A 17,347-nucleotide genomic window follows, 5' to 3' on the forward strand; every position below is an offset into this window, starting at 1 on the left:
AGGTTCATTTTTCCATGGCAGAACTTTTCATGCACAGTCTCTGTCTTGATAGTGAATCTTTGATCAGTGTGTCTGCAAAAATAATCTCTGTGAAGATCAAGAGAACAAAGGAACCGAGATGAACTTGAAAATGGCAATGAAACTTCAGGTCACCGGGTAAATAAACTACTACGGGCACCTCAATGGAGTACAAATAGTTTTCATATAGGATTAGAAGAGAAAGTGAATTGGTTTATAGACAAAAACAAAATCAAAAACACACCAAGGTGAAACTGTCACTTTATACACCTTTGCAAACAAAATAATGCATTAAGCATTAATAAAAATTGGCAAAATTCAGACAACATCAAGCCAGGAATTATAAAAGACGAAACTAATCAATGCTCATTGTGGCACAAAACCCCGCACTTCAACCGGTCAATGGATCTGAGACACAGCGAGCAAGTGTGGAATCAATTAAAAAATGAATACATGGCAATCTAAAAAAAAGAATAATGCAATTATTTTATGGAATTATTCCATTCTTTTATTTTATTTATTCCATTATTACATGCTGGACCTCATGCTCTTGCATCCCACCTTCTCTACCTCCTATCTCTACTGGCTTCCAAAGGATTTCAAAGAGATTCATAACTGGTCTTGATTTCTCATTGTCTTGTCTTTATTTTCTGTTTTAATGAATATTATTGGTTTTCTTTACTGCCTTGAAATTCCTTAAGCAAAAAAAAAAACCCCAAAATAATAAGTTTTAGTGTTCTTTTTAATTGTCTTTTAAGCGTGCCTCCCTGTATATGTAGTTCCTTCTGGATATTAAACACTACTATAGTGAATTTGATTTTTTCTCCCACCTCCTACAGGCTTTGAACCAAAATATATATAAACATATATATTTTCTCATTCAAAACCAAGTCTTTCTCTTCTGTGATCCTTGACTACAGCTCTTCAAACAGAAAACTTCTGCCTCATTTTCAATCAGCTTTTCCCACCTCATCGTAGAGATTCAGCCCTTAATAATTTAACTCAAGTGCTTATTAAACTAGTTAATTTGTTTTATCTAACTGGATTCTAAACTTTCTGGAAGGTAAAGCACATCTTCCCAATGTAATTTGTAGAGTACCACTAGTCCATGGAGGGAATTCCTGCCACCCCTTGAAAATATAGAGATGGAGAATGAAATGACTATTTCCCAATGAACAAAAAATAAGAATAATCGAAGTAGAATACTGCAAAATAAATCTCACTACACCAAATTACAGATCTTATCAAGCTCAGTGGCCAGGGGCAAAGATGGTAGATGAAGATGCATTTTCCACCAGTGCCAAATATGGGGAAAACATGGGTAAAGCAATCCTAAGTTTACACGTAAAACAATTGGCTTGAAGTTTGCAACTGATCCTGGAGTTGGAAGCCTCTGAAAACCAGCACAAACACACTTTGATTTTCAATATAAATCACAGAGAAGAAACACGATCAAAACAATGTAAAGACAGCCAGCGTGGATATGAATAGAACTCACAATATGTCCTATAAGAAATAGACCTCCAGACCTAAGAAAAGCACCTCGAATTCTTCAGTCATTGGGTTTCTAAGTAGCAAATAGTGTTATTTCTTCACTCGAATTTGTGGAACCAACTGCACCAGGATGTTTCAGAAGTGAAGAGAATATTAATGAGAAAAATTCTGGAACAATAAAACATCTGCCCGCAATTAAAAACTATTGTCCAGTTACTACCCTGAGGCTCCAGAACTCCATAAAAAATCAGGACAGAATAACGAGGGATGAATCAGCCCATACACATTCTCTTTGTTTTCAAATATAGAAAGAATACCAGATTTTGTTATGAACTTTGCCTGTAACAATCATGTTTAATATTAATCAAAAAGAACTGCAAAAATCATTGGATAACAGAGACTTGGACTTTGCAGAATTTGTTGTTTTGTGGCGTCACCAGGTCAACTGAAATTTCTGCTAAAATCTCACACATGTCCTAACACTTCGACAAGCTACTCAGCAGCCAAGGACAGTGAGGTGGGCTGCAAATTGGTTGAAGGGAAAAAGCCAGAGAGTCGTGGTCAATGACATGGAGTCCAGTTGGAGGCCTGGATCTAGTGCAGTGCCTCAGGGGTCAGTACTGGGACCAGTATTATTCGATATATTCATCAATGACTTGGATGAGGGAATAGAGTGACAGTCAGCAAGTTTGCTGATGACACCAAGCTGGGAGGAGTGGCTGACACTGGAAGCTGTGCTGCCATCAGAGACCTGGACAGGATGGAGAGTTGGGCAGGGAGAAATTTAATCAAATAGAACAAGGGCAAGTGTAGAGTCTTGAATCTGGGCAGGAACCACCCCAGGTTCCAGTGTAAGTTGGGGAATGACCTATTAGAGAGCAGCATAGGGGAAAGGGACCTGGGGGTCCTGGGGACAGCAGGATGACCATGAGCCAGCACTGGGCCCTTGTGGCCAGGAAGGTCAATGGTACCTGGGGTGGATTAGGAGGGGGGTGGTCAGTAGGTCCAGAGAGGTTCTCCTGCCCCTCTGCTCTACCCTGGGGAGACCACACCTGGAATATTGTGTCCAGTTGTGGCCCCTCAGTTCCAGCAGGACAGGGAACTGCTGGAGAGAGTCCAGCGCAGCCACCAAGATGCTGAAGGGAGTGGAGCATCTCCCGTGTGAGGAAAGGCTGAGGGACCTGGGGCTCTGGAGCTGGAGAAGAGGAGACTGAGGGGTGACTCATTCATGGGGATCAATATGGAAAGGGGGAGTGTCAGGAGGATGGAGCCAGGCTCTTCTCGGTGACAACCAATAACAGGACAAGGGGTAATGGGTTCAAACCAGAACACAAGAGGTTCCACTTAAATTTGAGATGAAACTTCTTCCCAGTGAGGGCGGAAGAGCCTGGCCCAGGCTGTCCAGAGGGGTTGTGGAGTCTCCTTCTCTGCAGACATTCCAACCTGCCTGGACACCTTCCTGTGTATCCTCATCTGGGTGTTCCTGCTCTGACGGGGGGATTGGACTGGATGAGCTTTCAAGGTCCCTTCCAACCCCTGACATCCTGGAATTCTGTGAAGGAGCTTCATCAGGCTTTTGGGGATTCAAATCCCATTTTCAAAATTTTTAGGCATCCTAGTATTTGTGTTTGGGTTTAATTCCTTAACTATTGGCAACACAGGCACCTCCAAAATTATTCATAACACCTTAGGCACATATTTATAGTCAGAGTAAAGTCCTACTAAGTCCAGTATTAGCAGATTTACAAATATATGAGCAGCGCTTTCCAAGTCTAATTAAAACTTCCCTAAGTTGCACATCTGTTAAAAGCAAAAATACACCAAAATAAATCCTTCACAACACAATAATAGCAAACTATATGCTCCACTTCCCAAAGCTGGATTTCATTCACAAATGCATCAGGTTCAATTCTCAACACAAGATGACTCATTGTATGTTCACTCCCTTCAGTCTTCAAATATTTTGTTAATGTATGCAGGAAATAGAGCTACAATAGTTTGCTTACAAAAAGAGGGGTTTTTTAAATAAACTGAGATCTTCCAAAAGATGGGAGAATTCTACCTATACAGAAAAGAATATTTGGTATAGAGTAGAATATGTAGTAACAAAGACATGCTATCCACGTCTCACAGAATAACAGAGAAATAAAATTAACGACAAATTATTACAACATGAAAGAAAAATTATCAGGTAAGTTGGGCCCAAATCTGGAGGGAAATATCAACCGATTATCGATAGTGATCGACCAAGATGACCATTTAATTTACGTAAGAAATGAACAGAAATAAAGCCACAAAAATTACTTTTAGTCTGGATTTTATAACCATGCACCTCTCTTTGCCAAAATGTAATGGAGAAGGCGACAATGCTGAAAACAGTCAAAACCAGAATTCACTCTCAGTCTTTCACTACAGTTTAATTTTACGTTATTTGACCTGAAGCCACCCTAGCAGCTCCTAAAAAGCAAGAATGTCACAAATCTCAGTTTTATTGCCCTTTTCATAGAAAGTTCTATAAAAGCTCATGTTTCATACGTCTCCTTATTCAACATTGCTTTTACTTTAATGTTAGCTTTTTAAGCACACAGGTATTTTCAACTGCCTTTCTCGTTGTGTTTCCCAGTCGCACATAATCACATCCAAGCTCTCTTTCATAAGTCAGAATTCCTTCTACTCAGTTTTATTTCTCAATGCAAGCCAGGAAAATGCCTCAATTACTTTCTAACTCCCTATTCTGCTCTCAGCAGAAAGCTCTGAATTTCAAATCAAACAATATTGTAAGAAACAAGACAGCTCCTTGTGTTAACGAAGGAAACATCTACAGAGATCCCCGTTTTTCTCAAAAGAACTCAAATACCTATGATTTTACCCCTTCTGAAGTGGAAATAAATCCTACGATTCCCATAAATCTGTCCATGAGATACAGTCTATATTATCAATCATAACTTTTACTCAAATCAAAGTGATTCCAACAGCCTTTCTCTACAGGTGCTGTTAGTAAAAGTACTACGATCATTTTTCAAACTGAAATACCATTAAGTAGCAGATAAGAGAAAGTGAATTAAAAATAAGTAAGTAAAATGATCAATATGCTCACGCATTCCTACCAACCTGTGGTAACTGATGAGGCTACTCTTGTTTCACTTAAATCTTCAACAAACTGGAAGTTCACTCAGGCTGGCTGACATAGTTGGCACAAACAACTCACAAATTGGATGTACATTAAAATTCATGCTTTTTCTATAAGCAACCTCCACCATATTTTCTTGAGAGAGGGTTTTCGAGTCATACTTGGAATATAATGGGAGACAGATCACAGAATCCCAGAATGTCGGGGATTGGAACGAACCTCAAAAGCTCATCCAGTGCAATCCCCCCATGGAGCAGGAACACCCAGATGAGGTTACACAGGAAGGTGTCCAGGTGGGTTTGAATGTCTGCAGAGAAGGAGACTCCACAACCTCCCTGGGCAGCCTGGGCCAGGCTCTGCCACCCTCACCAGGAAGAAGTTTCTTCTCAAATTTAAGTGGAACCTCTTGTGTTCCAGTTTGTACCCATTGCCCCTTGTCCTATCATTGGTAGGTCCTACCATTGGCCCAGCTGACTCTTCCGTACTTCTTACTGAATGAATTTATGATATTCCATTCCGATATCCTTGGGTGCAAAACCTGTTTTGTACAAGATCTACCTTTCCCTACCCAGCAGGTCCTGCTCCTCTCCTCTGCCCAGCTGAGGCCACATCTGGAGAACTGTGTCTAGTTCTGGGCTCCCCAGTTTAAGAAGGACAAAGAATTACTGGAGGGAGACCAGTGAGAGCTATGAAGATGAGGAGGAGTCTGGAGCTAATTTCTTATGAGTAGAGACTGAGAGAGCTGGGGCTGTTCAGCCTGGAGAAGAGAAGCTGAGAGGGGATCTCATCAATGGGATCAATATCACCAGGGTGGATGTCAAGAGGATGGACCAGAATCCTTTCAGTGGTGCCCAACGACAGGATGAGGGGCAAGGGGGAACAGACTGAAACACAGTAGGTTCCATCTGAATATGAAGAGAAACTTCTTTCTTGTGAGGTGCCAGAGCCTGGACCAGGCTGCCCAGAGAGGTTGTGGAGTCTCTTTCTCTGGAGACATTTAAAACCACCTGGACATGACCCTGTTCAATCTACTGTAGGTGAACCTGCTTTAGCAGGTGGGTTGGCCTGGATGATCTCCAGAGGTCCCTTCAACCCCATCCAGTCTGGGATTCTGTGACAATCAGTCTCAGCTAAGGCAAGACATGGTAGATCAGCTGCAGAACAGAGAACTTGACATTTAAGACTATTAGTAGTTCTAATAGCCTGAATCAATTACTTGATCTCCACAGTCCCCAGGTTGACATTCTTTTAAAAGTTACTCATATTAAACCACAACAAAACCACTCTGAAAATCATTTTTATATCCTTCATCTTATCTTTGGTTAAAAGAAAATGATTGCTATTTTCAAATTATATCAGTTTAAAATTGATCACAAGAACTTCAAATGTCCACTGAGGTTGCGCTCTCTCTCTTTTCCCTTATTTTCTCCTATTTACCATGATATTACCATGGAAAAGGTGGTAGTTACTGCTTGACCTCTCGATGCAAATTATTCAACAGTGCTGGTCACTTAAACTACAGGCTCCCAGGTCATAAAAATCCCATCCCAAAGGGCACTTGTTTTCTCTACCTCTGAATTATCCCCATCTTTGAGATAGATGCTACACAACTCTTGATGAAAAAGGAGACCTGCTGTGAGGAAAATTCGTGTTTTGCCTTAAAACTGGTTCAAACCATTCAATCACTGAAAAAAAAAAAAAAAAAAAATATATATATATATATATATATTATTTAGCCGTTTCTTTTTTGTCACATCTTGGATTTAAATGGAATTAGAAATACAGACTGTTTGCAAAATCACAGAGAAATAATTCACAGTGCTGGACTGCGACAGCAAAGCTGGGAAACCAACAATAAAGGAGACGGTGATTTAATTTCAAACAAACCTCAGGGAACCGCAGGTGGTTGCTACTAGAAAATAAGAAAAAAGGGAGAATCATCAGTGCTGACAAGAGCATTTCAACCTTTTCCTAATCGAGGGCGCTGATTTGGGCAGAAGGCCTATAAAGTCATGGATAAAAAGTGACATTTTTCCTAGAGGACAAGCAGCTGTTGCTTAGAAACTGTTTACAGACAGATCCTGCTGGTGTATTTAAAAAAAAGAATACAAAAATAGGTCATTCTTGGCTCTGGGTAGATCTTTATTGATATAAAATTCTCTATGCATTCTTTTTATGTTTGCTGTCAAAAATTAACAATGCTTTAGGAAAGCTGCTCCGATGCTCTATTTATTAATACCGTGCATTCCCAATGGTGGAATGATTGACTTTGAACCAATCTGGTGAATGAACAGAGGGGATTCACATCGCAGTTTTTAGGCTGAGCTCAAGCTCCAGGCATGGGCTGGAGCATCTTAGGAGGGGACTAAATCAAAAGAGAAATTAGAAGAGTGGGGCAAAAGTGCCATTAATCTTTTCATCCATTTCTCACTTGTTGAAGAGGAAAAAGAAAAAGCAAAAATTAAGAACAAACAATGCCAGTAGATCAAGAAAAAAAAAAAGTCTGTTCTACTTTTTAAATGTATGATGAAGCCAGGTCTGCTCAAAACACAAGAGAAAAGGCTCTAACGCTTTTATTTGAAGCCATAAGGTGACCACGTTTGCCTTGAGGTCTGAATCGGATCATTTTATGAAGGGAAATGACATCAGGAGATCCTAAAGTGTCTAAAACAAAATGGCAAGAATATCGGGCACTCGCTGCACAGACAAAACAAATTAACTCAGAGAAGATGGGAAAGAAAAATTATATTAATCCAGAGCCAGTTTTCTCCCCTGCATAAATAATCTCTACTTGAGCACTTTTTCCTCATATAAATAACGGCATTTCTAAGAAGCCTCAAGTAAGAAGGCTCTTAGATCATTATTCACTTAAAAACCACTCCAAAAATTCCGACAAATCACTGCTTTCTGACTAAAAGAAAATAGAATGCACAGCTTGTGGTAATAAACAGCTCATTGTCGTCATTGCAGAGAAAATCAAATTTTTAATCTTTGCTTCAAAATAAATGTGGTACTGGCTTGTTTTTTTATATTAAACAAATCATACTAAATTAATACAAGAAGTACCACCACATGGCACTTAAGGTAGAGAAGGTCCAGATGTGATAGTGATAGCATGGCTTCCCACCGGTGGCTAATGGAAAAAGATCCTACTCTCTTATGCCACAAATATAGCCAAAACCAACTTCAAAATAAAAGCCTTTTAATAATTACAACTATTATTATCACAGAATGTCAGGGATTGGAAGGGAACTCCAAAGCTCATCCAGTGCAATCCCCCCATGGAGCAGGAACACCCAGATGAGGTTACACAGGAAGGTGTCCAGGCGGGTTGGAATGTCTGCAGAGAAGGAGATTCCACAACCTCCCTGGGCAGCCTGGGCCAGGCTCTGCCACCCTCACTGGGAACAAGTTTCTTTTCAAATTTAAGTGCAACCTCCTGTGTTCCAGTTTGAACCCATTACCCCTTGTCCCATCATTGGTTGTCTCTGAGAAGAACCTGACTCCATCCTCCTGACACTCACCCTTTCCATATTGATCCCCATGAATGAGGTCACCCCTCAGTCTCCTCTTCTCCAGCTCCAGAGCCCCAGCTCCCTCAGCCTTTCCTCACACGGGAGATGCTCCACTCCCTTCAGCATCTTGGTGGCTGCACTGGACTCTCTCTAGCGGTTCCCTGTCCTGCTGGAACTGAGGGGTCACAACTGGACACAATATTCCAGGTGTGGTCTCACCAGGGCAGAGTAGAGGGGCAGGAGAACATCTCTGACCTACTGACCACCCCCTTCTAACCCACCCCAGGTACCATTGGCCTTCCTGGCCACAAGGGCCCAGTGCTGGCTCATGGTCATCCTGCTGTCCCCAGGACCCCCAGCTCCCTTTCCCCTATGCTGTTCTCTAATAGGTCATTCCCCAACTTACACTGGAACCTGGGGTTGTTGCTGCCCAGATTCAAGACTCTACACTTGCCCTTGTTCTATTTCATTACATTTTTCCCCGCCCAACTCTCCAGCCTGTCCAGGTCTCTGATGGCAGCACAGCTTCCAGTGTCACCACTCCTCCCAGCTTGGTGTCATCAGCAAACTTGCTGACAGTCACTCTATTCCCTCATCCAAATCATTGATGATTATGTTGAATAATACCAGCCCCAGCACTGCCCCCTGAGGCACTGCACTAGATTCAGGCCTCAACTGGACCCTGCCCATTGACCACAACTCTCTGGTTTCTTCCCTTCAGCCAGTTCACAGTCACCTCACTATCCGATCATCCAGACCACACTCTCTCAGTTTAGCTATAAGAATGCTGTGGGAGACTGTGTCCAATGCTTTTGATTAAAAGAACCACTCAGAGAATGTTAATGATTTACAAAACTGAAGATAACATGGCCCATTTCCCAAAGGTTCGTAAAGGAGATTCGTGCAGTGGGGAGGAGAGCGAGGCCAGCTCGATTTTTATTCATATATTTCTGTGCTTATCTAAATGGGAAACAGAATTACTTTCTCTTTATTCCTCTGTCAGGTTCTCCAGGTTTTCAAATAACCATTAATGAAATCACAAGACTTCCCCCAAAAAAGCAGAAAGAAAAACAGCAACAGGACAGCAAATATTGGACGGTAGCAACTCTGAGCAAGGGTGAAGCAAAAAAGCAGCTCCTTACATTCAGCTTCCTTGAAATAAAACGTGACAAATAATCAATCACACTTTACTGAGGCCTCACTACAATGACAAGACAAATACAACTCTTAAAAACTATCATTTTCTTTCAGCTGAAGAGCATAACTTAGTATAAAATAGTTCAGCATTGGAACCGTTCATGATGTTAACACATAAGATATTCAGAAAAGACCTGAAGCATAATGTATTATAATAAAAAAAATAAGCTTGTCTATTTTTCATCTTTTCCACAGTATTCCGACAACTCAATTTTAACACATTCCAATGTTTTTAACTTTAAAAGCACTGGCAACATATAATTTTCTTTTCTAGACAGACACTTCTCAGACTGACGTTTGGGCTGAAGTTTAGGATTTACAATAGACAAATATTTTCTTTAACAGATGTAAAACACAGTGGGTTTTTGTTTTGTTTTGCACTTTCAAATGAGACGACCTTGATAAATGTGACTGACAAACAATAGTCACTTGAGTGGTGATTAAACACGTGCAAGAGCTGCACATGGTAGTTTCCCTATGGTAACAGAAGAAATCTAACATATTACACAACTTCATCCAAATCATCAATTTTATTTAATGGAAACCAAAAATGAAAATGCAATTGTCGCTCTTCAGACACCAAAATGTCCCTGGAAGGACAAATAATAAAACCTTTCAAACATATTGACTCTGATCATCATCCTTGGCACATCCTGCATCTTCCCATTGAATATTTTCCATAGTACTCTCCCTATTTAGAAACAGTAGCCCACAATGAATTTCAGTTCTTTACACAGGATACTCTGTGTATGAGTTACATACACCTACAATACTCGTAATTTTAAGGCAACATTCATAACTCTCCCTATTTCCATTTACCCAACGGATCTCGGAAATGTCGGTATTCTCACCAAGTGTCATAATTACTGTGGCAAGGCATGTTAAATAAAGACTAATCAAGAGTTGTGGTTTCTTCCAAGACACTCTTCCTCCTACATTATCACCGTTTGAGAGGGGTTTTTTTAATAGTTAATAAATATGAAGGGAGCAATATGAAATGGATAAGGATAGGAAACACCTCACTGAGGGTCAGTGTGATGGATGGTTCTGCATGAACATTAGGAAGGAAAAATAGATTGGAACAGAAGTTGCAATTAGAACCATAAGAACAGGTCTGAGTTCCGCAACGTAGATCTGCAGCCCTTCATATGAAGGGATCTGAATCCGTAGGTTTGTCTTTAATTAAATTCTTAAAATTAAAACACAATTTCTTGGTATGTTTGAAAACTGTTCATTCTAGGAGAAAACAACTGCCACCACATCCCAGCACATTTGTGCCCTTGAAATACAATGAAACTCCTCAACTTGAGCTGCTATAACCCAGAATATTGTACAGATACAACCCAGGACCTACACAAGACCAGTGACCTGAATGAAGAGCAAGCTTGACACCATCAAGTGTCTGCAATAATGTCCTACAAGCTCACATTTAGGTAACCAAGGCCATCTGTAGTGTTTTGTTGTGGCTCAGTGTGACACAATGAGTTTCTCACTTCAATAGAGTTCAAAATAGGAACAAAAAATAGCTCATTAAAATAAAAGTTTGAGCGTTATTTATCAAATATTTGCAGCAGAGGAGAAATCGGAGGCAAAGAAGAGCTGATGTACTGGACACATTGCTACTTAAAAAAAAAAAAAGACACGAACTATTGAAGTGGAAATTCTTTAATTACTGTTAAAGGACCAAGGGTTTAATCTCACACCATCTAAATACTCAAATACCTTATCTAAAATACCCAGAAATGCATCTGCAATGCTGGAAGAGGGTCCCACTAAAATAAACCTTTCTACTTGTTCATTGCAAAGTTTTTCTCATATTTTGCACATTTCTTGAGATCAGAGAAGCATATTTTCGATTCAGGGCAATTTATCCCAAAAGGAGTATTATGTGAACATAGCTGAGAGTCAATATGGGTGCTCTTTTTTTATAATGCAGAAGGGAAGTTCAGCTACTGACATCACAGTATTTTTTATTGTATTTACATACTTTCCTCTCATTTAAAGAGCTCAGTGCTTGAAGCTGTTCAAGGTCTTCCTGTAACCAAGAGGTGACTTCAATTCTAACCATTTAGTAGTCATTTCTCATTAAAACTAGGTGGAAATGACTAAAAAATGCATTTTTAAAAGAATTATTTAAAAATTCTTTCCTCACATGATCTTGGTTTCAGTCCAATGAAAGAAAATCACAACGTAATGAAGAACAGCAATGAAAGACAAACATCTCAACCAGTGTCACCAAGAGCTGAGTGGCCAAAGTCACTCAAAATCTTGGCGATACAGGTTCAAATTCCAAATTCAGACCAATAATTTCAAGCACACCTGAAGAAGTGTTCGAACTACATCATCTTATTTCGTTGGGGAATGCGGCTTTTGGTTCATTCTTTGAAGTTGTTGCTTTTTTGTAACTAAATACTAATTGCTCTCACCCACCCATGATCTGATCATTACAGACTTAAACTCACACTCTATTTCAATAAATGCTTAATTACTGTGGATTAGCACCCAAGGGTTGATCTGGAAAGGCTTTGGCCATCCCAAGTGCTGCAGCATCCTTAGGGTACAACAAATCGTGGCAATAGAATGGACCTCAGACCATCTTATGGTGCAGAAAGAGGAAAAATAAAAGATCCCCATTTTTAAATCACTACAGAAAACTATTTTAAATAAATAAATCAATCGTTACCTCTAGTGTTTCCCCTTCATCCTGACTGATCTTTTTATGGCAAAAAAAAGCCAGGAAGCTCTTCTTGTGCTATATATTTTCTTTCCGTTTCTTTTGGTTGATGGTCAACCACCCACCAATATTAAACTCAGTGCATCTCAACATCATTCTCGTGAAATCAAAAGCCATAAAACAATTAAAAGAAAGTTAAGCTGACTCCACACTTTGGTTGCAGTCAACTTAGGAAGGGTCTGTCCATCTGCAGTTCTGAAAGATCTGAGCTAATGGCTTCAACTTCGGTGCCCGTCAGGCCCTAAAATTGTTGAAACCAAGAGGAACACGAAGCGTGGAGCCTCAAAAAAGCAGCTTTATTTTTGGCAACCTAATTTTGTTTGCAAGCCTATTTTTGCATTCAAACCACTCTGCTTTTCATGTGTTGTATCTGAATGGATACCCAGCAAAACGCTTACATCAAGGCTACAAATCAGTGATGTTTCTACTTAAAAATAAAGTCACCATAGCTACTATCATCACACAGCTTTCTCTACTACTTGACGACATTAATTCTGAAGGCTTTTTGGCTATGTTTGCATTAAATGTGTGCTTCCATATTACTCTGTCATATAAATTAGGTTACGCTGCAGCGTTTGAGGTCACCTGGGACCATGGAATACCTCCAAGAAGACTCTGCAAAAAGCGAGCTGATAGTGTCTCTAGTCACATTAATGAAATCATAATTTCTTAAATATAATAAAAATTAACAGTAAAAGAGGGTTTCTTACTCTGACAGCTGGAGGTCAATATTTAACATGGTTACTCCATACGTTTTCTGTTTCTTAGGCTGTATCTGTAATCAAAATTACTGCTGGTTCTAAATGCAGAATTAGAACAAGATGAGTTAAAAAGTATTTGCTGTAGTAAATGCTCTGGAAATGCACTCAAGTTATTTAGAAGAGGAGGAAAAAATGCAGGGGAATGATAAAATTTATATGACGTTTGATGCTGGTTTTAAAAAAAAATAACAGAGCGTGATTAGAAGATAATTCTGCTCAAGACTCATGGGAATGTCATAGAATTATAGAATATCCTGAGTTGGAAGGGACCCACAAGGATCATTGAGTCCAACTCCTGTCCTTGCACATGACAACCCCACAGTTCACACCATATAGAAAACACCTGTATAGTTCCATGATTCCGACCTGTACGGACCCAACATTCCCTGGGCTTGAGCCTGAATATAAAGGTTTGAATTTGAATAGAAAAGAAAAAACTTTGTCCAAGGTTGCAAGTCACCTGAACACATTTTGGAGCGGGTTAAAGCATCCAGTATTCCAGCTCTCTTAGCTGGACACTGAATTCTCCCTAAGCCATGCAAGTTAAATTAAATCATAAGGTAACAACAGTTTTTCCCTTCTATATTTTTTTAGCGTCCCTCTTCTTGCTAGATATCAGACATGACCTAGAAATGATATTTAGCAAAAGTCCAAAATGTTATGTCAGATGAATGAAATAGACTTGAATTCTAGGGAAAGATGATGGGGCAAGGTGATGGACGATAGGGCAAGATAGGGCCCATCCCAGTACAAGTGGCAGCTTTGCACACTGGTGTGGCCCCCAACCAGTGCTCCCAGTGAACTGGAATAGTTGTTCGAGTCTATTTATTCCTATTCTACCCCTCCACAGCCTCATCCTCCTTCATTCACGGACTTCCTGACCATTTCTTTTTCTTCGAAGTATTTCCACACAGTATCTAAGCACTGGAAATGTAGATTACACAGATAACAGATCCGTTTAAAATTAGACTGAGCAGCTGTAATTCTGCATTTGCATTTCCGACTTGATTATAGTAAGCACTCAGGACTATTTGTGTAAGAACCCAAAATGAGTTCACAAAAAAACACATGAATCTCTCTCACTTTGCCAATAATAAATGGCAATTGCTTCTTTCTAACTGGTGACAAACGGTAGTTGTTTCTTTGCAATCGTGTAACTTCATTGTAAAGATTCACCTGCGGATTTGAATTGTGAGGATTAAAATTCACCACCTTTCCTGAATTTTACAAATGGAAGAACTATTCTTCTACTCCCAGATTGAATCTGCTAAATTATTTTGAATAAGACTGTTAATGCTGATGAGTGATAGTGGATAACCATTTAGTAAGAGTTTTGGTAAATTCTCTATCAAAATCAAGCACAGATGATATAATCAATTTTACTGAAATATTCTGGTGTAATTCTTAAAAATTATAAATGGCTTCTTTTCTATTTGGGTAAAAATTGAAATAATCATTTGCATCATATGATTTTTAACAGAGATGCAGGGGAAAAGAAATAATTAGCCTCTATATTCAAAGTTTCTCAATAAATATGGTGGTCTATATCAAAGCAACTGCAGCTTTTCCTTCCAGGAGTTTAAGCACAAGATTTAATCATTTTAATAGGAAATATATATTATGTTTCTTTTATCTAACAAATAATCAGATGTTCTATTACACAACACTGGCCATAGAGAAATTTCACCCCATGTATTCGCCCCATCATGCTTACAAATGTAATATTGCTTCCAGTGGGGGAATTGTAATGGTTCAGATATGAAGGATTAACCATGGGTAACTAATCACAGCTGATCATATTTTATATCAGAAAGAGAGATCATCCAATGAATGTTCAAGGAAGACAATATTTAGTGACAGAGGACATCACCTCTATTCTCTATGTTCATTAACTTAATTGTTCTCTATTTAATTATTTACAAGTATCTCTAAATTGACTCAAAAGTTGCAGGACGCTAAACAGGACATCTTAATAGACCAAGGAGTAAAAGACAAGATGTTTTTCCAGAGGGAATGTAGAGCAATTAAAAACCCAAATATATTTGAGCTAATTAAAACTGTAAATATCTTTACGCCACTTTTCAAGAAGTTTTCTTCACATTTGTTAAGGTGTTTCCTTTGGAAAGGACACAACTATTGCTACTAACAGCATGATACTGCAATAGAAACAAAACAGGTATTACGAGTAGTATTTTACTCCATGATCTAACTTGAAAGTTAAATCTTTAGGAAAAGGTCTTTTGGGCGTTCTATTGATGTCTAAAAAGACTAAGAGAACTGATAAACAGTTTTATCAGGGCTGCACAAGAGGAGCAGAGTTTATGCATTTAAAATATAAAGAATAAAATAGTTCCAATTGATACATTTTTTTATAATTAAAACTTAGTGAACTGAGAGATTTAACTGTCCCTGCTGTGCTGGTTGGGCTTTAATAGAGAATTTCCATAAAGACAGATTCAATGGAACGTAAAAGGGTAGCTATTAGTAAATAATGGAGCATTAAAAATTAAAGTTGATTAGTTGTAGAAAAGGCCAAACTGATTAATCCATTTACAAAAAGCCTTAAGTAACTTAAAAGCTTAAGTCCCATTTGCAGAAGTCGCCTGAGAGCCTCACCTGACCAAAATCACTTCCACTTTCCGCTTATTAAATCTATTCAGAATTTAAGTTTTGTATCCAAGTTGCCTTCTGTTCTCATATTCTTGTCTACTTTAAGCATGATGTAACAGAGACTTGTTTTTAAAATACATGACTGCAAAGAAAAGGACCAAGTACACAGGAGAAATGTCACATCGTAATTATTATAACTCTGGGGATAACAGGTTGGAATATCTATAAAAATAGCTTTGAAATACAGAGGTTCTTTAGGGTAACTGCAAAATCTACTGCTTTTTTACCTCTCAAATTCAAACCCTGTGAGATGTTCTGGCTGTTAAAGGATTCGGTTTCACTTCACTGAATAATTCTCATTACTTAAGGAGCCTGAAGACTTGGGCAGTCTCTGCAGCAATGTTCAAATTTGTTTCTCTGTTCTCAGTCCTAGAATACTGATGCAAGGGGTGATGTGACCAGAAAGTGCAGCTAGCCAAAAAAATAGTCCAAAAGAGATGAAATTTGAAACAAAAACTGTATAGCAGGGTTTGGTGAGGGTGGCGATATTCCTACCTGGGGAAATAACTTTCATTTTGCTGGAAATGTTAAACTTCAACACCTTGTTCCAACCAAAAATAAAACACTATTCCTAAAGTAACAATTTTCCATTCCTGTTTTTTCAACCTGCTATAATGGCAAATGATGCTCACAACAAGTTCATGTCTTACTGTTTGTAAACTTTCTTGTACACAACCATTGCTTGGAATCAGATTTTCTAGTACTCTCACAATGGCTCATGTAGGATGTTGAAGAAACCATCTAGAAAACTGAAATGTAGACAGAAACCTGACCCCAAGTTCATTTACACCCAGAGTGCTGAAGACTCAATACAATAGCATTATGACTCTATACTTAGATGTATTAATATTAATTCCCATAAAACAGTAAGAAGCTGGAATACAAGAATAACTTAATTATTAACCACTTCTTTCAATGGGCCAAAACCTGGTTTCTGATCTTTATTGTCACGTCCTCAACTTATTAGCTATGGAAGTCTTATCACTTTTTCCTCTTTCACATTAAAATATGAACACAATTATTTTTCCAACAGCGTTCAAGGCGTGATAGACTTAGAAGCAGCTTGATCACAGTCGGGTTCACGGTGGTGTAGATACAGCTGGAGGATCTTACCCATCCAGAATGGGATCTACAGAGGAACCAGAGCTTCTCAGCCACTTGTGCTTCCCACACCATCCGAGAATCAGAATAATATGGGTTGGAAAGGATCTTCAAAGTTGATCTGGTCCAAGCCCCCACACTTGGGAAAGTTCTCCCTGCTCAACGTATCCGCTTCAGTCTTTATCTAATTCCTCAGGAAAGCTGATCCTAAGAAACGTTATATTGATATAAAGCAAACAAGTTTATTTTAGGCAAGAAGCAGCTCTTAGCTCGCCTCCAAAATCCAGCTTTCCTTTCACCTTCTTTCAATTCTGCTCTTTTTACATCTTCTCCTTGCATCTCTACCTCAAATTAGCTGTAGAGGAACGATTCCTACAGAGCTGAGCCACAAAAACTCCAATTAATTTATGACCTGAGCATGTCGCTGTAATTACTACCAGGTTAATGCTGTTATTCTGTATTTCTGTACGTCTACCCTTCCCATTCCCAAGTACATATTGTATTATTTCAGTATACTTTCCCTTCATATTTCCAATACCATTTAGTATTATGTCTAAAAGCAAAGTATGTCCTATACGTTGTACTGCCTATGAAAGTAGTATGGAGAAAATAAAGGAAGAGTTTAGCTTTCTTCAGCCAAGCTTTGAAACATGTCATATTAAAAGCAAAACGTTTGAAATGTAATTAATTGTATAGCTATGTCATTATATACAGAAAAAATAAACAG

General features: G+C 38.9%; 1 protein-coding gene across 1 annotated transcript in view; it reads right to left on the bottom strand.

The window, feature by feature from the left end:
* The window catches only part of CTNNA2 (catenin alpha 2), a gene marked incomplete at both ends in the record, with an annotated part of 482,028 nt that extends 466,263 nt beyond the window's left edge, over nucleotides 1-15,765 (bottom strand). The window contains one exon of the mRNA XM_080343717.1: nucleotides 15,747-15,765. The remainder of the gene's footprint in view (nucleotides 1-15,746) is intronic.
* Between the last annotated feature and the right edge of the window lie 1,582 nt (nucleotides 15,766-17,347).

The sequence above is a fragment of the Nesoenas mayeri genome (assembly GCF_963082525.1).
Source record: "Nesoenas mayeri genome assembly, chromosome: 4".
NCBI classification, from domain to species: domain Eukaryota; kingdom Metazoa; phylum Chordata; class Aves; order Columbiformes; family Columbidae; genus Nesoenas; species Nesoenas mayeri.